Genomic DNA, 24,398 nt, shown 5'->3' with positions numbered 1-24,398 from the left:
CACATACACAACTGTTTAAGTTTGCACACAACATGCCTAGCTCCAGACTGGCCAGACTGTTTTGATTTTTGGCTAAATATGTGTGTTAAATATACAGAAATGCACGCACACACACACACACACACACTTTTTCTCACATGCACAGACTCACTCACTTTCTCAATCTCCTCTGTTCTCACGTTTTAATTATGTGTGTTATACAGCAATATACACACACACACACTTTCCCTTTTTCTCACATACAGGTACACAGACTTGCGCTCTATCTCTCTCTCTCTCCCTCTCACACAAAACTCTCACTCTCTCTCTTTCTCTCATAAACACACACACTCTCTCTTTCTCACACAAAACTCTCACTCTTTCTTTCTCTCGTAAACACACACACTCTCCAGCCTGATCTCAAAACGTATTTAGTACATATGTGTACGAAAACACAGTACACGTTAATTCGTAAAGCCGTTTACTAAAGTAGCCGAGCGGTCGGTTTTGAGGGGGATCGGTTTTTGTAATTTCCCAGCCCAGTGACGGGTGATGTTATCTTAACTTGGTAATTTCAGTAAGGCATTTAAATGATTCAAAGGCTATTTTCAAACAACATTTAGGCTACAAACCATCAGAACGGAACACAATTTAGTTGAGCAGCCTGATCTCACCAAAAAAGGAGTAAAATGACACGCCGGTTTCTTAAATTGGCGTGTTATTTGACGCATTTCATGCTTTTGGCGTACAATGTCACGCTCTTAAGCGCCCACATAGCCTACTTCCAATGTATAGGGAAACAGCGTGTCTGTCCATTTACGCCAGGCAAAATGCTATAAGTTTTAGGGATTTTCATGTGTCCAACGAAGCTTTCTCTCGAAACCTTTTAATGTTAGTGAACGGTTGAATGTCAGGGTGGGGTAAGCCCATCGGACATTTATTTGCATGTTTCATTTAATCAATAATAAACCTTTACTTATGTAATTCCTGTACACCTGTCAATCTTGATGTGCCAACAATGACATTTTGATCGATTGCACATGTCTAGTGGCAAAATTCGTCATTCGCTCCAGCTGATTGCTGTCATGTGACACACGCAACCACAAGAAAACGGAAGCGAGAACGAGCCATGTGGGGTAAGTTGTTAAGCGATGTAAATGTAGTAAATAATAATGTTGTTGTTGTTGTTGTTTCGAAGAAATAAAGGCATACTTGTCTCCTGACCGACCAAAGCTCCTTGTTAATGCTGTAAAACGACTAGAATCACGCGAATTTAGTGCAATTTCTTATTACAACAATGTCTTGAGTGTAAAAGGCGTGGGCATACATGATAATTAGCCAAATAAATCATTGTTCACGACACTTTATGGTTAAATGATCGAAATGAGTGCGATGGCGATATAATCCTACTTTTCCATTAGTTGACATGGTCTTTGACATTAAATTAAGCTGGTCAGTTTCATGTAATAAGCTGTATTTGTGAGTCTGGGTAATTCATGTGACCAAAAATGTTGTTAGGCTAACGTTTTTCTGGAAAAAAAAAGCAGGACAACATCATTCCCATCTCCAAAATATAGCATTTTTGCAGTATAGGCTACAATGCAGTTTTTAATGTCCAACGTGCTATGTATTTTCCTGCATAAGAACTACTCCTGCAAAACAGTGTTTACACTGGAAGTTGTGGAGTTGAGAAGCCTATTCTAGTATTTGAATGACAGTTTTACTCTTTTCTCACCTATACTAAATGTCTATGAATTGCAGTGATAAAATTGACAGGTGCAATGTTTTCTAGACATATCTTTGTCTTTTTTTGTTTTAATTTCATTATGTTTTCACAGATCCTTGCTCCTGATATCCTGAAGTATGGCTTGCATTTCATTATATGACTCCAACAGTACACTCACAGAAAGGAGTAAACAAGGCCTTTGTTTATCCTTGTTTGGCTACTCATTTGTCTACTTCCTGAAGAGGCTGAAGCATGCTGGCATTGACACCTCAGTCCTTGCTTCCATTAACAGTTGTGTTATGGAGCATATCGTCATATCATGGTCTACTGCAACGGCAATTGGCAGGTATTTTACATTACTTTTACTGTCATACCGTATTTAGAAAATAGTCATGATCCCCCATTCAAAAAAGAAAAACTTTACTTTGTTGATATCAAAACTTACACCTGGCTTGACATAGTTGGATTGGCGTTAGTGAAACGAGTTGCGCAAGGATGACCAGACAACACTATTCACTTTATCACTTATCTTAGATGTCTTAATTCTGCTTTTGTGAAACCCCTCTGCTGTTGTGGTCTGTTGTTGTTGTTGTTGTTCTGTGCTGCATGTGTTGTTGTTGTGTGCGCTGGTAGTAACGTTGTTGTGTGTTGTTTTGGTGGGCTGATGGTTGTTGTAGACTGTTTTTGAAAAAGAACACTAACTGTAGGCATATAAATGCTCTTGGATGGGGATATTTGTTGTTGTGTGATCGTTGTTGTTTTTGTGTGATCATTGTTGTTGTTGTTGTGTGATCGTTGTTGTTGTTGTTGTTGTGTGATTGTTGTTGTTCTGTGATCGTTGTTGTTGTGTGATCGTTGTTGTGTCATCATTGTTGCTGTTATGTGATCATTGTTGTTGTTGTTGTGTGATCCTTGGGCCTATTGCACAAAACTAGGATAAGGGATTAACCCGGGATATCTTGGTTATCCTGGCTCAATTTATCCGTGATCCAGTTGCACAAAAGCGGGATAGGGGGCAGCAGGATATGTTATGGTATAAGTTACCATGGCGATTTATTCTGTGGAGCTAGCCTGCTCCTGACCAGGCTAACATCCAAGATAAGTTTATTCTAATGGTAATTACATTATCTGATTGGTTCAGCTAGCTGTCATTCAAATGAGACCTCCACGTGATTTTTTTTAAAGAGCTGTAGATTCCATTTATATATTATTTGCTACATGCATTTACTCGCAAAACACAGCAGAATGTCTGCCTAATACCATATGGATGTCATTTAAATTATGGTGGCCTTAATATTAATAACATAGCCTACTCGTTGTTTGCTTCTTTTTTGACAGATGTTTGATGAATAGGCTGCTGTAGGCTAGTTGATTGGAAGTGGAGGGGACATTTTTCGAAGGTGTTTTCAACTAATTCGGCTTTTAAGACAAATTAAGATACTTTGTGCATCTTTGCGGTGGCAAAGCGCTTCCTTAATGACGTTGCGTGCCGAGACAAGGAAGCTCTCACATGTGGGTGCATACGTACATTTGCATTCAGTTGATCTGCCACACCTACTCCCGCTATGTAACAGAAATAATCATGATCCCCCATTCAAAAAAGTAAAACTTTACCTCGTTGTTAGTCTATATCAAAAGCGGATGTTCACTTTGTGTGCATGACGCTATTTTTCGCGTCTTTTTTATTCCAACCGCGATTATTTGGGGGAGAAACGAGAACGCGCACATACACCGAATAACTTACACCTGGCTTGATGAATCCGTGTCTGCTCATCCTGGATTGGTCTTTGTGCAACCAATTCAGCCGGTATGCTCTTGTTTAGGATTCAGTGATCGCGGCTCAGTAACTTATCCCGGATGTCTTAATTCTGCTTTTGTGCAACGGGCCCCTTGTTGTTGTGTGATTGTTGTTGTTGTGTGATCCTTGTTGTTGTGTGATTGTTGTTGTTGTTGTTTTTTGTGATTGTTGTTGTTGTGTGATTGTTGTTGTTGTTGTGTGATCGTTGTTGTTGTTGTTGTGTGATTGTTGTTGTGTGATTGTTGTTGTTGTGTGATTGTTGTTGTTGATGTGTGATCATGTTGTTGTTGTTGTGTGATCGTGTGATTGTTGTTGTTGTGTGATGTGTGATCGTTGTTGTTGTTGTGTGATAGTTGTTTGGTTGTGTGATAGTTGTTTGTCATCATTGTTGTTGTGTGATTGTTGTGTGAAAGTTTGGTTGTGTGATAGTTGTTTGTCATCATTGTTGTTGTGTGATCGTTGTTGTTGTTGTGTGATTGTTGTTATTGTGGGATCCTTGTTGTTGTGTGATTGTTGTTGTTTTGTGATTGTTGTTGTTATTGTTGTTGTGTGATCGTTGTTGTTGTTGTTGTGTGATTGCTGTTGTTGTGTGATCGTTGTTGTTGTGCGATCGTTTTTGTTGATGTGTGATCGTGTTGTTGTGTGATTGTGTGATTGTTGTTGTTGTGTGATGTGTGATTGTTGTTGTTGTTGTTGTTGTGTGATAGTTGTTTGGTTGTGTGATAGTTGTTTGTCATCATTGTTGTTGTGTGATCATCGTTGTTGTTGTGTGATCGTTGTTGTTGTTGTTGTGTGATTGTTGTTGTGTGATCGTTGTTGTTGTGTGATCATTGTTGTTGTGTGATCGTTGTTGTTGTTGTGTGATCGTTGCTGTAGTAGTGCTTCAGTGACGGTCTTTTCATGTTCTGTGTGTTTTGTTTCCCTCTGTTTGCAGGCAGTGTGCTGTGAGGACTGCTGCCCTGATTCATACAGAAGAAGTTCCAAGCCTGCAAGTAAGTTCACTCACTTATTAGCGAGGTTAACGAGGTATGTTGCGCTCAAAGCCAGGATATGCTGTGACACGAAAGTGGCTCTGTTTAGCGTTGCGATATCACCATGGTATCTTATGCTCACAACTAAACCTGGTCATAGTTTATATACAATTCTGCAAAATATTTACACTTAACACGCATTCACCGCATGGGCTATTTTTTGACAGCACTGTTCCCCATTCTTATTTATCACAGTGGTATTTCCCCGCACTGTGATCTGACTGTTTTACTCCTCATAGGAGTTCATTATCATGACTTGTTCGAAATGGGCAAAATATACAGCTCTCGCTCGTGGATTCTCCATGTTGTAAAGGTGATTGAACTGTCGCTAAATGCCCCGGACAACGGACAACTGGTGCGGACAACCTGTGGGGTATCCTACGAAGCAAGTTAGACAAATCTAGGTTATCTAGACATATCGAGGCTGCACAAAGCCTTAACTCGGGTATTAAGTTAAGTGATCCTACGACAGCGGTATGTGATAAATTTGTCAAACTAGGCTTTCAGCTCAGATCTGTGCGCGTTCTCGTGGTTGGGGTGATTTTGACCAATCGGGAAACACGGAGACGCACAAGACAGCCTAGGTTTAAAAACGATTACTTCCGCATTTATGAGCGGTAGCGAAATCTAGGGTGGTCTTTTTTAGTGTCTAACCTATAACATCAAAAAATCGATGGTCATCAGATATTGTATGGTATGCATGTCCATGGTAGCGATTCGGTATCTGCATGCGCAACATAGTTAAAAGCGGCTTCGAGTTTCAAAATGTTTGAAGAGGCGGAGCTGCTCCAGTAGATTCTCACACGTGAGATGACTTCGTTTTTCAAGATAATTGATTGGTCAGTAGTCAGTAGGATTAGTCAGAGGGCGGTGATTTTTCACGATTTGAGTTATAAGTTAGCACATAACCTGCTCCCGACCAGGTTTGGTTGCGAGCATAAGATACCATGGTGATACAGTGACGCTAAAACAAATCCACTTTCGTATGACAGCATACCCTGGCTTTGAGCGCAACATACCTCGCCAAGCCACTAATCGAGCTTCGTAGGACACCCCACAGGTTTGACAAATTCAACCCGTCAGTGAGCTTTGTGATACCACTCATCTCTGATTGCGACTTTTGTATTTGTCGATCCAGGTTATGTTCAGCGAGATTCATAGTATACCCCACTGGTAGAGACACACATACATACACTCATACACGTAGAATCGCATATAGCATTATATTATGCGTGCATGTATTTGTGTCTGTAGCTGTTTAGTTTATCCCCTCCTTTCATGTGTTGATGTAGTGGGCTCCATCAACTGTCCAGGGTGAAGTCGGTCTGTACTGATTGCACTACCTTCTACTTGATGATGTCTGGTAGCCGTGGCTACTGCCCTCAACCTGGTGTAAGTGTTTGTGTGTTTTGAATGTAATTTTTTTGTTCCATAGTGAGGGCTGTAGGGTATGTTATTGAGCATGCTCTAATTTGTTTGTCATATATGTGCTATTTAATGCATTACTCCAGAAAGTAATCATGATCATTACAGTTACTTAAATAGTCCTCTTTATTAGAAGATTTTAAAAGCAAGTTTCTTTGAAAACAGAACAAAGTACACATCTGCATTACTTCTAAAGCCCAATTCACACCAAAGAAGAGTTGCAGCGGTGTGAATTAGAGGTTGCATGGAGTTGCAAGCTGTTGCAAGCCGTCTCAAAGCATTCAACATGTTTAGTTGCAGTTGCAAGGTTTTAGAACTTCACCGCTCGGCTCGGCTTGGCTCGTCGCGAATCTTTGGTCTAAACCCTGCTTAACTATTGCACCTGACTTGTAGGCTGCTAGTGTGGGTTTGCTTTTATTTGTCACACAAAACTGAGTAGTTTGCATTGATTATATTCATGGACAGGGTCAATTGTAATATATGCATTTTCTCTTTTACAGACACTTGACATTTACTGCCAAAAGGTACCATCAGAGCACCTCTCTGCAGGACATCTATACCAGAAGAGTACAGAGGCCCAAAATATTTCAAAATACATTTCACACCCTGACCATGGACTGTTTAAACCACTGAGGTCAAGCAGACGTCTCTGTTCCCACATGGCTAGAACAGACTGAGAAGGAGTTTCTTTCCTGAAGCCATCTGCATCCCGATCACACATAACTCTTTAAACTACATTATATAGACTTGCCATACTGCACTTACACACACTGCTCTGTTTACCACCTGAAAAGATTGTTGGTGCAATGTCTCAGGTTTTGTTCAAATCATGTCTACTGTATATCAAGGATGGTTCCCAAAATCAACGCCTGTTCGCCAGGCTCATTTTCTGCAAGGCCCTTGATTTGGGGAAAAGTGTGAAAACCAGTGACATTAAGGGTATGAACTTCTTTTTGTACACATTTACATACTATGGGTTATTAATGTTGTGCCAATATTTTAGCTCTCCATATATAATGTTGACACAAAAATATGTTTACAAGGCCCATAGTATCACCAGTTTTTCACCTTGTTCCTTATCTAGGGCCTCATATAAAATTAATGGGTATGCACTACAAACAACGGTCCAGTCATACTGAGAACATGTCTGTCTTTCATCTTCCACCAAGTTTGGACAAGCTAGGAACAATATTTTTTAAATATATCAATGCCTAAAGATGGCCTCCAAGATAAGGAATTTCTGAGAGTGAAAATGATACAAAATCAAGGGTTAAAAGGGGTATGGAATTATAAAATTGAGCAAAAATATTTTACAGGTCTTGGTTTTGGGACTTAAAGGTTGGGTACGGAATTAGCAAAACGGACGGCAGAGTTTGAACATATACAACCTCAAGTCCCGCCCTCCATGCACGAGCGACAATTCAAATGCGCAGCGCGAGAGCGAGCCAGGCTAAATTAAATGCCAGCCTGGCGTCTACAGCACTATGAGCTCTAGTCTCCATACAATCACTCACATCAACTTCCCCAATTACATTCTTTATTCACCTCCAAAGGGTTGTAGTACATATGGTTCAGTAGCCATAGGTGTGTATATTTGAACAGAATCTGGTTTGTTCTTACCAGGGCGATTATCTCCTGAAATATCCAAGTTTAGTGCTGGCCCGTTGGTTCGCCTATTCCACCGTAGCTCCAAGCTGTTAAGTTTCGATTTCATGTTTACAGCACTCTTCGTGTCACGGTAAAATGTAATTTTTGCTACATAGCTTATTTATTGCGTGGGTGATTGAGTTTCCGTAGATATCCGCTGCCTTAGTTAGTTTGTATAGAAATGAAGTGACACATACAACAAGAGGGGAACATGGACGTGCAGCAGCAGGCAGTTGGTTTCGTTTCAGCACTGACTCGCGGTCACCAGCTTTAGAAAGGGTCGCGCGCGGTGGGGAGGAGGAAGAGGAGTAAGACGTTAGATTGACGAACGAGCTGTGAAATGATGGTATGGGGTGAGGAATTCTATTGGCTGGAGTTTTTCGAGCCCTGCCCGTTCCGCAGATGATTGACGTGTTTAATTTACATTTCAGTGCTTCCAACTTAGTGGCTATAAGTGGGTTAGGAATAGGATTTCAAGTGATTTTGCAAAAATGGCCAACAAAGCTCATTCCATACCCTACCTTTAAAGGTAGTCAAGAGCAAAATCTGAGACGGTGCAGCAACTGTTTTCCTGGATTTTATCTGACTTGAAACAGAATGACCACCCTTCCCTATCGTTAAATTACATGTATTTCTAAATCCTTCTTTCTTTATCCTGTACACCTCTGCACAGGCAAGTTGAGAAGCTGAATGCCAGTTCTCTATGTATTTTACAATGATATCTCTGTATCTGACAATTCCTTGAATCCTTGACAGAAGGCTCAATTTTGTATTGTGATATTTTGTGATGTCTACAGAAATAAAAAATACTTGTTACCGACTTGTGTTGTTTTTAATTTGTTTACATCATTTTGGCATCATTTGCAACTCATGGACATGTACACATTGGGTTGGCATTTCTAAGTATAGTGTTGTAGACTGATTCAATTTGGCATGTAACATCCTTGGATAACAAAATATGTGTGTGGAATGGAATCATCAACCCTCACATATTCACAGACTATAGTACTCCCTTCAAATCCTTTTTTTCCATCTTTAGCTCCGCCTCCTGGAAACACAGAAGTAGCTAAGCCTCAAATGTGACAAACTATTTTGTTTTTACCCCCTTATCCAGCAAGCCCACAGCATGGCAAAGCGTAGTGTTATAGTGACGCCCCCTGGCAACCATCCCTATTACCCTAGCAACGCCCTAGCAACCACCTTTTCAACGTCAACGTAGCAACCAGCATAGCAGCCAACATGATTACCACCATAGCAGGAACCAGCATAGCAACCGCATTATTTTGCACAGCAACCACCATACGTAGCGTAGCAACGCCCTAGCAATCATCTCAATGACCCTAGCAATGTCCTAGCAACCATCTTAACTACCCTAGCAACAACCTAGCAACCAGCTCTACATTGTCAACCTAGCAACCACTAAAGCAACCAACATGATTACCTAGCAACCACCATAGCAACCACTTTATTTATGCATTTTGGCCTATTGGATGTTGCGTTAATGCAGAAGACTTTTGATCTGTGTGCCTGATTTTCAAAAATAAGGTACTGTTGCGACCCTTTTGGTGATCTGCACCTGATGAAGCCCACTCTTGCAATTCCTCAGATACCATTCTAGTTGATTATAACTGGTGTAACCTTATCAAGGCCTGTCTAACTATGCAAATCAAGGACATCTATACCTAGGGTTGGTATTTGTAACTTGTATACCCCTTAGACTGATTAAATTTGGCATGTGACATCTGTATATGACACTAAATATGAGTGTGTGATAAAATCACACATCACATATTCACAGACTCTATAGCGCCCCCTAGAAATCCAATATTTCCTATATTTGGCTCCGCCTCCTGGCAACACACAAGCCACTAGCTGTCTCAAATTTGACATACTAGTTTGTTATCATCCCCTGTACCAAAATATGTGCCACATGCTGGCACTATCTTGAGTTAACTGGTGTAATCCTATCAAGGCCTGTCTGACCTATGCAAATTATGACCATCTACACCTAGGGTTAGAATTTCTAACTTACATACCTCATAGACAGACTAAATTTGGCATGTGACATCTATGTATGACATAAAATATATGAGTGAAGTAAAACCACACCTCACATATTCACAGACTCTATAGCGCCCCCTAGAAATCTAGATTTTCCAATCTTTGGCTCCGCCTCCTGTCAACACACAAGCAGCTGGAGGTCTCAAATTTGACTAACAAGTTTGTTATCACTCCCTGAATCAAAATATGTGCCACATGTCAACATTTCATGAAACAATGAGTGTGACACTTACTTAGGCCTATCTGGCCAATATGGGTGTCTGAATTGTAGTTTCTGAGTATGTCCAGAGCATCAAACTTGCCAAGGCAGGTAAGGTCAGTGAAATTGGGTTTATTTCAACACAGCATACCTCTGTGTATCATAATCAATCAAAATATGGATGTTTTAATGGTTTGGGTATGATTTAAGAACTTTTGTGTATCAACTTATGTGAAAAATATACTCTCTAACGTCAATTTCTAAAGCTGTCTTGTGGATCAGAATTCCCACAGCATATAAGATCAGTGAAATTGGGTTCATTTCAGTACAGCACACCTCTGTGTATCATAATCAATCAAAATATGGATGTTTTAATGGTTTGGGTATGATTTAAGAACTTTTGTGTATCGACTTATGTGAAAAATATGCTCTCTGAACGTCAGTTTCTGAAGATGTCTTCTGGATCAAAATTCCCACTGCACATAAGATCAGTGAAATTGAGTTTATTTCAGTACAGCACACCTCTGTGTATCATAATTAGGGCTGGGACTCGATTAAAAAAATTAATCTAATTAATTAGAGGCTTTGTAATTAATTAATCGAAATTAATCGCATTTTAATTGTATATAAATATATGACCTGAGAACAGTGAGAAGTATTTTTTTTTCACATGGATTTTTAGTATAGCCTACTATTGGATAATGACTGAATACATAGGCCTAAGCTTAAGCAACAAAAATATTGTTTATTAATAAGTCCAACAGACCAGTGCAATTTTTGCCATAAAGTTTAGCAATACCATATTTAGAAATAGTACATTTTCAGAAATTCATGTAGCCTATAGATAGGTAGACCTTCTGTAAACTATAATACTGTGATATCCTGTTAATTGTGTCTGTTACCTGTTACCTTGAGTTGAGTTCATGAAATTGTTGTGTCCCTTTAAGAGAAACTGGGGGGCGGAGTTTACGTGTGTGCGTGTGTGCTTGTATGCGGTTCTGAGTGTGAAGTTTCTTTTAGGTCTATGAAAGTTGGACATGGAATTAGGTGCGGTGGATTACTGTTATAAGCGTGAGTTGTGGCTGTAACAGCAACTCGGTTGCTATTTGTTTAATAAATAAAGCTCAGAGGTTTCCCTCAAGTGTTTGGAGTATCACAATACTTTGTCCACGCTAGCAGCTAGCTGCTTTATGTTTTGCACTGAGGTGATACCTGCGGTGATACGTCCTTGCACACAACCATGCTCTTATCTACGCTTCCATCCGTTCGTTTTTTGTAACAACATTTCCCATCCACGGGGCCAACGAACGCGGTCACATCAGCTTCTTTGTTCATGTTCACTGTGCCACTGTGGTTTGTTTTGTCTGAACCGAACTCATGCGCGTTAGCCTACTTGGTGCTCCAGTATAATCGGTCCGGCTGAAACTCATCCAGTGAGAAACGTTCCGCGGTGCAAAAATAAATAGGAATACGATTAAAATGCGTCAATTTTTTTTAACGCATTAATGTTTGTGTAATTAATTAATCGTAATTAACGCGCTAAAGTCCCGGCCCTAATCATAATCAATCAAAATATGGATGTTTTAATGGTTTGGGTATGATTTAAGAACTTTTGTGTATCAACTTATGTGAAAAATATGCTCTCTAACGTCAATTTCTAAAGCTGTCTTGTGGATCAGAATTCCCACAGCATATAAGATGAGTGAAATTGGGTTCATTTCAGTACAACACACCTCTGTGTATCATAATCAATCAAAATATGGATGTTTTAATGGTTTGGGTATGATTTAAGAACTTTTGTGTATCAACTTATGTGAAAAATATGCTCTCTGAACATCAGTTTCTGAAGATGTCTTCTGGATCAAAATTCCCACTGCGCATAAGATCTGTGAAATTCAGTTTATTTCAGTACAGCACACCTCTGTGTATCATAATCAATCAAAATATGGATGTTTTAATGGTTTGGGTATGATTTAAGAACTTCTGTGTATCGACTTATGTGAAAAATATGCTCTCTGAACATCAGTTTCTGAAGATGCCTTCTGGATCAAAATTCCCACTGCACATAAGATCAGTGAAATTGGGTTTATTTCAGTACAGCACACCTCTGTGTATCATAATCAATTAAAAAAAGGATGTTTTAATGGTTTGGGTATGATTTAAGAACTTTTGTGTATCGACTTATGTGAAAAATAAGCTCTCTGAACATCAGTTTCTGAAGATGTCTTGTGGATCAAAATTCCCACTGCACATAAGATCAGTGAAATTGGGTTTATTTCAGTACAGCATACCTCTGTGTATCATAAACAGTCAAAATATGGATGTTTTAATGGTTTGGGTATGATTTAAGAACTTTTATTTATCAACGTATGTCAAAAATATGCCCTCTAAACATTCGTTTTTGAGGATGTGTTGTGGATCAAAATTCCCAGTGTGTAAGATCAGTGAAATTGGGTGTATTTCAGTACAGCACACCTCTGTGTATCATAAACAGTCAAAATATGGATGTTTTAATGGTTTGAGTATGATTTAAAAACTTTTATTTATCAACGTATGTCAAAAATATGCCCTCTAAACATCAGTTTCTGAAGATGGTTCATCAACTTGTGTGCATGCAAAACTGTCTGAAAACTCAACCGAATAGCTGTCTAGATGGTACTTTTTAAGGCAGTCACGTATGTCAAAACTGACCGGCAAATCATGTTTATTTATCACAAAACATGTGAAATGAGAAACAGGCACAAAATGGGTGTTATGAGGTGGTTGGTTCGATTCATCAACTTGTGCGCATGCAAAACTGTCTGACGATATAGCCAGAGTGCAGTCTATATGAACATAACTGTAACCCTAAGGTGCAATCAAGGCCTGCCTGTCTATGCAAATCATGAACATGTATGTTTACTAAGACATAGCCTACAGCATTCAGATGAACTTGTGTATCTTTTACAACATGTACACATTGGTCCGAACAGCTCTGGATCGAGCATAGTTGACGGTGCAATTCCAGACCGTACTTCCCGACCTGAAATGTTGTGGGAAGGGCTAAGTTTGGCTGGCACCCAGGTGAAATGAATGTAAGAATAAAAACTGAAATGACAAATGAATTAAATTAATGCCTTTATTTTAATTGCATTGCAGTATAAGTAAATTGTAGAGACACTCAAGTAAGGTGCATATTTATACAGTATATATGAAACATAAAAGCACAACTTCCCACTCTGATTTCATGTATTCATTGTTATCCTTCTTTATAATCTGCCGCTGCTGCTGATGGCGTTTATAGTGCTGGTGGTCCTGCTCCTGCTGCTGCTGCTGCTTCTGTTGTTGGTGCTGCTCCTGCTGCTGCTGCCTCAACAAACAGCTGATCATTGACATGACTCCTTAGGCCACCAAGGCAGCCTGTATTCCTCAGCATATTTGGGCCTTGATAAACCCTGAATTAGTGTTGAGGTAGAAAGGTGTTAAAGCAGGCCTATTCAACTAGCGGCCCGCGGGCCAGATGTGGCCCGCTTCAAATTTCCTGTGGCCCGCGTGTCTCGTCATGAGAATGAACTCGCTTTGACGGGTGTGCACAGATCTTCATATGATTGGCGAGTAGCGCACTGTCGGCCCGCCCCTATTGGCCAGACTAATTCTTCCAGTTAGCTTCACTCAGAGAACACAGCACATCACTACACAAACTGACATTTCCAAATGTGTACCTCGTTTTAAATGTTATCATTAAATGTTGATTAAATTACGATTTCTTACCGCCAAAGATTCTAAACCTCGAGCGTGCGCAAATCAAAAATGTTACAATCATACCCGGTCTCTGTTCCTCCGAGCCCTCGGGAAAGTTAGTGCAGGAGCTGTGGTTTGTAGAGAATTGCCTCTTGACTTTATATTCCTTCTTTACAGCGATGGATTCATTGCACAATAAACATGAAAGTCTCGTACTTGTTGCAGAGGGTAAAATGAACGATTCTCGTTGTCAATTAGACGTTTCTTTAGACAGAGCCATCTTCACTCCACTCGTGGGAATGTTATTGTTTGTGATTTGCGCAGGCTCGAAGTTTAGAATCTTTGGCGGTAAGAAATCGTGAAATAGATAAACAGAGGCAGAGCTGGCATTACTTTTTCTTTAAATTCAATGCTAAGTATATTTGAGAGATTGGCGCTGTAGGCTACTGTGTGTGTTTGAAACACGTATGAGCCTTATCTTGAAGTAGGCCTAGGCTAGTTAAATCAACACTGCATTTTTTCCCACTGATGCATGATATGGCAGCTATCAGACATCAGGTATGAAATACTATGGTTAGCCTGGGTGTTTTCAAATACTTGTAGTTTGTGTGGCAGCCTATCACCTGTCTGAGAAGATGTTTTTATGGATATGGATAATAGGCTATGTTCTTAGTTTCTATGCCAGTGTATAAAATTCAATTGAATTGAACTGAATTTTACTCTGATTTTATCAAATATTGTTGGATACAATTATTTTGCGGCGTCTCATTTTATGCGGCCCCTGAAAACCCAGTGATTTTTCCATTCGGCCCTCTTGGTACTGAAGTTGAATAGCCCTGTGTTAAAGTGTAATCAGACACAGTAGTCTGCATCATTTCTTTACATTTCATTTCTTTACATCTAAAGACAAACATACCACTTGACATGTGTCTATTTATGTAGAGGTTAACCAGCTCGGTCATCCGCTCCTCTGTCCAAAAGGCTTCAAGATGGTTTGGACCTAAATAAACGGTAACAGAAAAAATGCCATTACCATTCTGTTTGTGTCAATATAATTTCTATCATAACTCAGGGCCATACTAAAATAACTGTTTTCTGAAAGCTTGTCAGTTATAGATGCGATTTAACATACATTAGAACATATCCCACCTTCCTGCAACCTTTGGACAACATAAATCTATACATCATTCTATTCTGCATACTGGCGAACGAGGTACACATATGATACGATTTGAGGTCCACCTCAAAGGCAGAGCAATTTCACCTAACCAAACCATATATTTTCTGAAAGCTTGTCAGTTATAGATGTGATTTAACATACATTACAACATATCCCACCTTCCTGCAACCTTTGGACAACATAAATCTATACATCATTCTATTCTGCATACTGGCGAACGAGGTACACATATGATACGATTTGAGGTCCACCTCAAAGGCAGAGCAATTTCACCTAACCAAACCATATATTTTCTGAAAGCTTGTCAGTTATAGATGTGATTTAACATACATTAGAACATATCCCACCTTCCTGCAACCTTTGCACAACATAAATCTATACATGACTCTATTCTGCATACTGACAAACGAGGTACACATATGATACGATTTGAGGTCCAACTCAAAGGCAGAGCAATTTCACCTAACCAAACCATATATTTTCTGAAAGCTTGTCAGTTATAGATGTGATTTAACATACATTACAACATATCCCACCTTCCTGCAACCTTTGGACAACATAAATCTATACATCATTCTATTCTGCATACTGGCGAACGAGGTACACATATGATACGATTTGAGGTCCACCTCAAAGGCAGAGCAATTTCACCTAACCAAACCATATATTTTCTGAAAGCTTGTCAGTTATAGATGTGATTTAACATACATTAGAACATATCCCACCTTCCTGCAACCTTTGCACAACATAAATCTATACATGACTCTATTCTGCATACTGACAAACGAGGTACACATATGATACGATTTGAGGTCCAACTCAAAGGCAGAGCAATTTCACCTAACCAAACCATATATTTTCTGAAAGCTTGTCAGTTATAGATGTGATTTAACATACATTACAACATATCCCACCTTCCTGCAACCTTTGCACAACATAAATCTATACATGACTCTATTCTGCATACTGACGAACGAGGTACACATATGATACGATTTGAGGTCCAACTCAAAGGCAGAGCAATTTCACCTAACCAAACCATATATTTTCTGAAAGCTTGTCAGTTATAGATGTGATTTAACATACATTACAACATATCCCACCTTCCTGCAACCTTTGGACAACATAAATCTATACATCATTCTATTCTGCATACTGGCGAACAAGGTACACATATGATACGATTTGAGGTCCACCTCAAAGGCAGAGCAATTTCACCTAACCAAACCATATATTTTCTGAAAGCTTGTCAGTTATAGATGTGATTTAACATACATTACAACATATCCCACCTTCCTGCAACCTTTGCACAACATAAATCTATACATGACTCTATTCTGCATACTGACAAACGAGGTACACATATGATACGATTTGAGGTCCAACTCAAAGGCAGAGCAATTTCACCTAACCAAAGCATATATTTTCTGAAAGCTTGTCAGTTATAGATGTGATTTAACATACATTACAACATATCCCACCTTCCTGCAACCTTTGCACAACATAAATCTATACATGACTCTATTCTGCATACTGACGAACGAAGTACACATATGATACGATTTGAGGTCCAACTCAAAGGCAGAGCAATTTCACCTAACCAAACCATATATTTTCTGAAAGCTTGTCAGTTATAGATGTGATTTAACATACATTACAACATATCCCACCTTCCTGCAACCTTTGGACAACATAAATCTATACATCATTCTATTCTGCATACTGGCGAACGAGGTACACATATGATACGATTTGAGGTCCACCTCAAAGGCAGAGCAATTTCACCTAACCAAACCATACATTTTCTGAAAGCTTGTCAGTTATAGATGTGATTTAACATACATTACAACATATCCTACCTTCCTGCAACCTTTGCACAACATAAATCTATACATGACTCTATTCTGCATATTGACGAACGAGGTACACATATGATACGATTTGAGGTCCACCTCAAAGGCAGAGCAATTTCACCTAACCAAACCATATATTTTCTGAAAGCTTGTCAGTTATAGATGTGATTTAACATACATTAGAACATATCCCACCTTCCTGCAACCTTTGCACAACATAAATCTATACATGACTCTATTCTGCATACTGACAAACGAGGTACACATATGATACGATTTGAGGTCCAACTCAAAGGCAGAGCAATTTCACCTAACCAAACCATATATTTTCTGAAAGCTTGTCAGTTATAGATGTGATTTAACATACATTACAACATATCCCACCTTCCTGCAACCTTTGGACAACATAAATCTATACATCATTCTATTCTGCATACTGGCGAACGAGGTACACATATGATACGATTTGAGGTCCACCTCAAAGGCAGAGCAATTTCACCTAACCAAACCATATATTTTCTGAAAGCTTGTCAGTTATAGATGTGATTTAACATACATTAGAACATATCCCACCTTCCTGCAACCTTTGCACAACATAAATCTATACATGACTCTATTCTGCATACTGACAAACGAGGTACACATATGATACGATTTGAGGTCCAACTCAAAGGCAGAGCAATTTCACCTAACCAAACCATATATTTTCTGAAAGCTTGTCAGTTATAGATGTGATTTAACATACATTACAACATATCCCACCTTCCTGCAACCTTTGCACAACATAAATCTATACATGACTCTATTCTGCATACTGACGAACGAGGTACACATATGATACGATTTGAGGTCCAACTCAAAGGCAGAGCAATTTCACCTAACCAAACCATATATTTTCTGAAAGCTTGTCAGTTATAGATGTGATTTAACATACATTACAACATATCCCACCTTCCTGCAACCTTTGGACAACATAAATCTATACATCATTCTATTCTGCATACTGGCGAACAAGGTACACATATGATACGATTTGAGGTCCACCTCAAAGGCAGAGCAATTTCACCTAACCAAACCATATATTTTCTGAAAGCTTGTCAGTTATAGATGTGATTTAACATACATTACAACATATCCCACCTTCCTGCAACCTTTGCACAACATAAATCTATACATGACTCTATTCTGCATACTGACAAACGAGGTACACATATGATACGATTTGAGGTCCAACTCAAAGGCAGAGCAATTTCACCTAACCAAAGCATATATTTTCTGAAAGCTTGTCAGTTATAGATGTGATTTAACATACATTACAACATATCCCACCTTCCTGCAACCTTTGCACAACATAAATCTATACATGACTCTATTCTGCATACTGACGAACGAAGTACACATATGATACGATTTGAGGTCCAACTCAAAGGCAGAGCAATTTCACCTAACCAAACCATATATTTTCTGAAAGCTTGTCAGTTATAGATGTGATTTAACATACATTACAACATATCCCACCTTCCTGCAACCTTTGGACAACATAAATCTATACATCATTCTATTCTGCATACTGGCGAACGAGGTACACATATGATACGATTTGAGGTCCACCTCAAAGGCAGAGCAATTTCACCTAACCAAACCATACATTTTCTGAAAGCTTGTCAGTTATAGATGTGATTTAACATACATTACAACATATCCTACCTTCCTGCAACCTTTGCACAACATAAATCTATACATGACTCTATTCTGCATATTGACGAACGAGGTACACATATGATACGATTTGAGGTCCACCTCAAAGGCAGAGCAATTTCACCTAACCAAACCATATATTTTCTGAAAGCTTGTCAGTTATAGATGTGATTTAACATACATTACAACATATCCCACCTTCCTGCAACCTTTGCACAACATAAATCTATACATGACTCTATTCTGCATACTGACGAACGAGGTACACATATGATACGATTTGAGGTCCACCTCAAAGGCAGAGCAATTTCACCTAACCAAACCATATATTTTCTGAAAGCTTGTCAGTTATAGATGTGATTTAACATACATTAGAACATATCCCACCTTCCTGCAACCTTTGCACAACATAAATCTATACATGACTCTATTCTGCATACTGACAAACGAGGTACACATATGATACGATTTGAGGTCCAACTCAAAGGCAGAGCAATTTCACCTAACCAAACCATATATTTTCTGAAAGCTTGTCAGTTATAGATGTGATTTAACATACATTACAACATATCCCACCTTCCTGCAACCTTTGGACAACATAAATCTATACATCATTCTATTCTGCATACTGGCGAACGAGGTACACATATGATACGATTTGAGGTCCACCTCAAAGGCAGAGCAATTTCACCTAACCAAACCATATATTTTCTGAAAGCTTGTCAGTTATAGATGTGATTTAACATACATTAGAACATATCCCACCTTCCTGCAACCTTTGCACAACATAAATCTATACATGACTCTATTCTGCATACTGACAAACGAGGTACACATATGATACGATTTGAGGTCCAACTCAAAGGCAGAGCAATTTCACCTAACCAAACCATATATTTTCTGAAAGCTTGTCAGTTATAGATGTGATTTAACATACATTACAACATATCCCACCTTCCTGCAACCTTTGCACAACATAAATCTATACATGACTCTATTCTGCATACTGACGAACGAGGTACACATATGATACGATTTGAGGTCCAACTCAAAGGCAGAGCAATTTCACCTAACCAAACCATATATTTTCTGAAAGCTTGTCAGTTATAGATGTGATTTAACATACATTACAACATATCCCACCTTCCTGCAACCTTTGGACAACATAAATCTATACATCATTCTATTCTGCATACTGGCGAACAAGGTACACATATGATACGATTTGAGGTCCACCTCAAAGGCAGAGCAATTTCACCTAACCAAACCATATATTTTCTGAAAGCTTGTCAGTTATAGATGTGATTTAACATACATTACAACATATCCCACCTTCCTGCAACCTTTGCACAACATAAATCTATACATGACTCTATTCTGCATACTGACAAACGAGGTACACATATGATACGATTTGAGGTCCAACTCAAAGGCAGAGCAATTTCACCTAACCAAAGCATATATTTTCTGAAAGCTTGTCAGTTATAGATGTGATTTAACATACATTACAACATATCCCACCTTCCTGCAACCTTTGCACATCATAAATCTATACATGACTCTATTCTGCATACTGACGAACGAAGTACACATATGATACGATTTGAGGTCCAACTCAAAGGCAGAGCAATTTCACCTAACCAAACCATATATTTTCTGAAAGCTTGTCAGTTATAGATGTGATTTAACATACATTACAACATATCCCACCTTCCTGCAACCTTTGGACAACATAAATCTATACATCATTCTATTCTGCATACTGGCGAACGAGGTACACATATGATACGATTTGAGGTCCACCTCAAAGGCAGAGCAATTTCACCTAACCAAACCATACATTTTCTGAAAGCTTGTCAGTTATAGATGTGATTTAACATACATTACAACATATCCTACCTTCCTGCAACCTTTGCACAACATAAATCTATACATGACTCTATTCTGCATATTGACGAACGAGGTACACATATGATACGATTTGAGGTCCACCTCAAAGGCAGAGCAATTTCACCTAACCAAACCATATATTTTCTGAAAGCTTGTCAGTTATAGATGTGATTTAACATACATTAGAACATATCCCACCTTCCTGCAACCTTTGCACAACATAAATCTATACATGACTCTATTCTGCATACTGACAAACGAGGTACACATATGATACGATTTGAGGTCCAACTCAAAGGCAGAGCAATTTCACCTAACCAAAGCATATATTTTCTGAAAGCTTGTCAGTTATAGATGTGATTTAACATACATTACAACATATCCCACCTTCCTGCAACCTTTGCACAACATAAATCTATACATGACTCTATTCTGCATACTGACGAACGAAGTACACATATGATACGATTTGAGGTCCAACTCAAAGGCAGAGCAATTTCACCTAACCAAACCATATATTTTCTGAAAGCTTGTCAGTTATAGATGTGATTTAACATACATTACAACATATCCCACCTTCCTGCAACCTTTGGACAACATAAATCTATACATCATTCTATTCTGCATACTGGCGAACGAGGTACACATATGATACGATTTGAGGTCCACCTCAAAGGCAGAGCAATTTCACCTAACCAAACCATACATTTTCTGAAAGCTTGTCAGTTATAGATGTGATTTAACATACATTACAACATATCCTACCTTCCTGCAACCTTTGCACAACATAAATCTATACATGACTCTATTCTGCATATTGACGAACGAGGTACACATATGATACGATTTGAGGTCCACCTCAAAGGCAGAGCAATTTCACCTAACCAAACCATATATTTTCTGAAAGCTTGTCAGTTATAGATGTGATTTAACATACATTACAACATATCCCACCTTCCTGCAACCTTTGCACAACATAAATCTATACATGACTCTATTCTGCATACTGACGAACGAGGTACACATATGATACGATTTGAGGTCCACCTCAAAGGCAGAGCAATTTCACCTAACCAAACCATATATTTTCTGAAAGCTTGTCAGTTATAGATGTGATTTAACATACATTAGAACATATCCCACCTTCCTGCAACCTTTGCACAACATAAATCTATACATGACTCTATTCTGCATACTGACAAACGAGGTACACATATGATACGATTTGAGGTCCAACTCAAAGGCAGAGCAATTTCACCTAACCAAACCATATATTTTCTGAAAGCTTGTCAGTTATAGATGTGATTTAACATACATTACAACATATCCCACCTTCCTGCAACCTTTGGACAACATAAATCTATACATCATTCTATTCTGCATACTGGCGAACGAGGTACACATATGATACGATTTGAGGTCCACCTCAAAGGCAGAGCAATTTCACCTAACCAAACCATATATTTTCTGAAAGCTTGTCAGTTATAGATGTGATTTAACATACATTAGAACATATCCCACCTTCCTGCAACCTTTGCACAACATAAATCTATACATGACTCTATTCTGCATACTGACAAACGAGGTACACATATGATACGATTTGAGGTCCAACTCAAAGGCAGAGCAATTTCACCTAACCAAACCATATATTTTCTGAAAGCTTGTCAGTTATAGATGTGATTTAACATACATTACAACATATCCCACCTTCCTGCAACCTTTGGACAACATAAATCTATACATCATTCTATTCTGCATACTGGCGAACGAGGTACACATATGATACGATTTGAGGTCCACCTCAAAGGCAGAGCAATTTCACCTAACCAAACCATACATTTTCTGAAAGCTTGTCAGTTATAGATGTGATTTAACATACATTACAACATATCCTACCTTCCTGCAACCTTTGCACAACATAAATCTATACATGACTCTATTCTGCATATTGACGAACGAGGTACACATATGATACGATTTGAGGTCCACCTCAAAGGCAGAGCAATTTCACCTAACCAAACCATATATTTTCTGAAAGCTTGTCAGTTATAGATGTGATTTAACATACATTAGAACATATCCCACCTTCCTGCAACCTTTGCACAACATAAATCTATACATGACTCTATTCTGCATACTGACAAACGAGGTACACATATGATACGATTTGAGGTCCAACTCAAAGGCAGAGCAATTTCACCTAACCAAAGCATATATTTTCTGAAAGCTTGTCAGTTATAGATGTGATTTAACATACATTACAACATATCCCACCTTCCTGCAACCTTTGCACAACATAAATCTATACATGACTCTATTCTGCATACTGACGAACGAAGTACACATATGATACGATTTGAGGTCCAACTCAAAGGCAGAGCAATTTCACCTAACCAAACCATATATTTTCTGAAAGCTTGTCAGTTATAGATGTGATTTAACATACATTACAACATATCCCACCTTCCTGCAACCTTTGGACAACATAAATCTATACATCATTCTATTCTGCATACTGGCGAACGAGGTACACATATGATACGATTTGAGGTCCACCTCAAAGGCAGAGCAATTTCACCTAACCAAACCATATATTTTCTGAAAGCTTGTCAGTTATAGATGTGATTTAACATACATTACAACATATCCCACCTTCCTGCAACCTTTGCACAACATAAATCTATACATGACTCTATTCTGCATACTGACGAACGAGGTGCACATATGATACGATTTGAGGTCCAACTCAAAGGCAGAGCAATTTCACCTAACCAAACCATATATTTTCTGAAAGCTTGTCAGTTATAGATGTGATTTAACATACATTACAACATATCCTACCTTCCTGCAACCTTTGCACGACATAAATCTATACATGACTCTATTCTGCATACTGAGGAACGAGGTACACATATGATACGATTTGAGGTCCAACTCAAAGGCAGAGCAATTTCACCTAACCAAACCATATATTTTCTGAAAGCTTGTCAGTTATAGATGTGATTTAACATACATTACAACATATCCCACCTTCCTGCAACCTTTGGACAACATAAATCTATACATCATTCTATTCTGCATACTGGCGAACGAGGTGCACATATGATACGATTTGAGGTCCACCTCAAAGGCAGAGCAATTTCACCTAACCAAACCATATATTTTCTGAAAGCTTGTCAGTTATAGATGTGATTTAACATACATTAGAACATATCCCACCTTCCTGCAACCTTTGCACAACATAAATCTATACATGACTCTATTCTGCATACTGACGAACGAGGTACACATATGATACGATTTGAGGTCCAACTCAAAGGCAGAGCAATTTCACCTAACCAAACCATATATTTTCTGAAAGCTTGTCAGTTATAGATGTGATTTAACATACATTAGAACATATCCCACCTTCCTGCAACCTTTGGACAACATAAATCTATACATGGTTCTATTTTGTATATTTGTTGAAAGGCAAAGCAAATTCACAGAAAATGTATGGCTCAGGAAGGACATGCCGTAATTCCTATGAATTGACATCTAGGGGCTATAGGCTTTCAGAAAATATATGGTATAGGTGGTCAATTCAGCTGACCCTTAATAGTATAGGCCAAAATGTATCAACTGTACAGTAGGTTTCCCAATCTACAATATGGGCCTATATTTAGTGTAGCAACAACCATATGTACCATAGCCAAACCACAGTAAAGGTTAGGTAAAAGTGATGCAAAATACCTACCAATTGTCTTCCGTATCCACCTGCTGCAGTAGACCATGATGTGAGGATGCGCTCCATAACACAGCTGTTAATGGAAGCAAGAACTGAGGTGTCGAGGCTAGCATGCTCCTCTTCAGGAAGTAGACAAATGAGTAGCCAAACAAGGACAAACAAGGGTTTGTTGCTAGTTATCTTGTAGTATGACACTGCTCTCCTTTCTGTGAGTGTTCTGTTGGAGTCATACAGGACAGTATCATCAGGATATCAGGAGCAAGAATCTGTGAAAACATGATGAAATGAAAACAAAAAAGACATAAAGATTTGTCTAGAAAACATTGCAGGACCATAATCCTTAAACAACACATCAGGACACCTTCCTTTCCTTTTTCATTTTCATCACTACTGCAATTCATAGACATTGTATAGGTGAGACAAGGGTAAAACTGCTGTGGGTATTTATTCAAATACTGGAG

At 38.7% G+C, this 24,398-nt stretch overlaps 2 long non-coding RNA genes across 3 annotated transcripts in view; one reads left to right on the top strand and one right to left on the bottom strand.

Annotated features, from left to right (window-relative positions):
• The first annotated feature begins 421 nt into the window (after positions 1-421).
• On the top strand, positions 422-8,426 carry LOC134081153 (uncharacterized). The gene is made up of 6 exons (XR_009939460.1): positions 422-1,115; positions 1,818-2,051; positions 4,438-4,495; positions 5,827-5,926; positions 6,460-7,297; positions 8,136-8,426. It is a non-coding gene; the product is annotated as an uncharacterized LOC134081153 (long non-coding RNA).
• A 4,568-nt stretch (positions 8,427-12,994) lies between these two features.
• Positions 12,995-24,398, bottom strand: part of LOC134081180 (uncharacterized) — a 12,681-nt gene continuing 1,277 nt past the window's right edge. For both annotated transcript variants that reach the window (XR_009939494.1, XR_009939488.1), the window contains 3 exons: positions 23,947-24,203; positions 14,503-14,586; positions 12,995-13,300 (listed from right to left, as the gene is read on the bottom strand). This is a non-coding gene — a long non-coding RNA (uncharacterized LOC134081180). The remainder of the gene's footprint in view (positions 13,301-14,502; positions 14,587-23,946; positions 24,204-24,398) is intronic.

Source organism: Sardina pilchardus, chromosome 1 (assembly GCF_963854185.1).
Source record: "Sardina pilchardus chromosome 1, fSarPil1.1, whole genome shotgun sequence".
NCBI lineage: Eukaryota > Metazoa > Chordata > Actinopteri > Clupeiformes > Clupeidae > Sardina > Sardina pilchardus.
The sequence above is the reverse complement of the archived record's forward strand: the minus strand, read 5'-3'. Positions and strand labels throughout refer to the sequence as shown.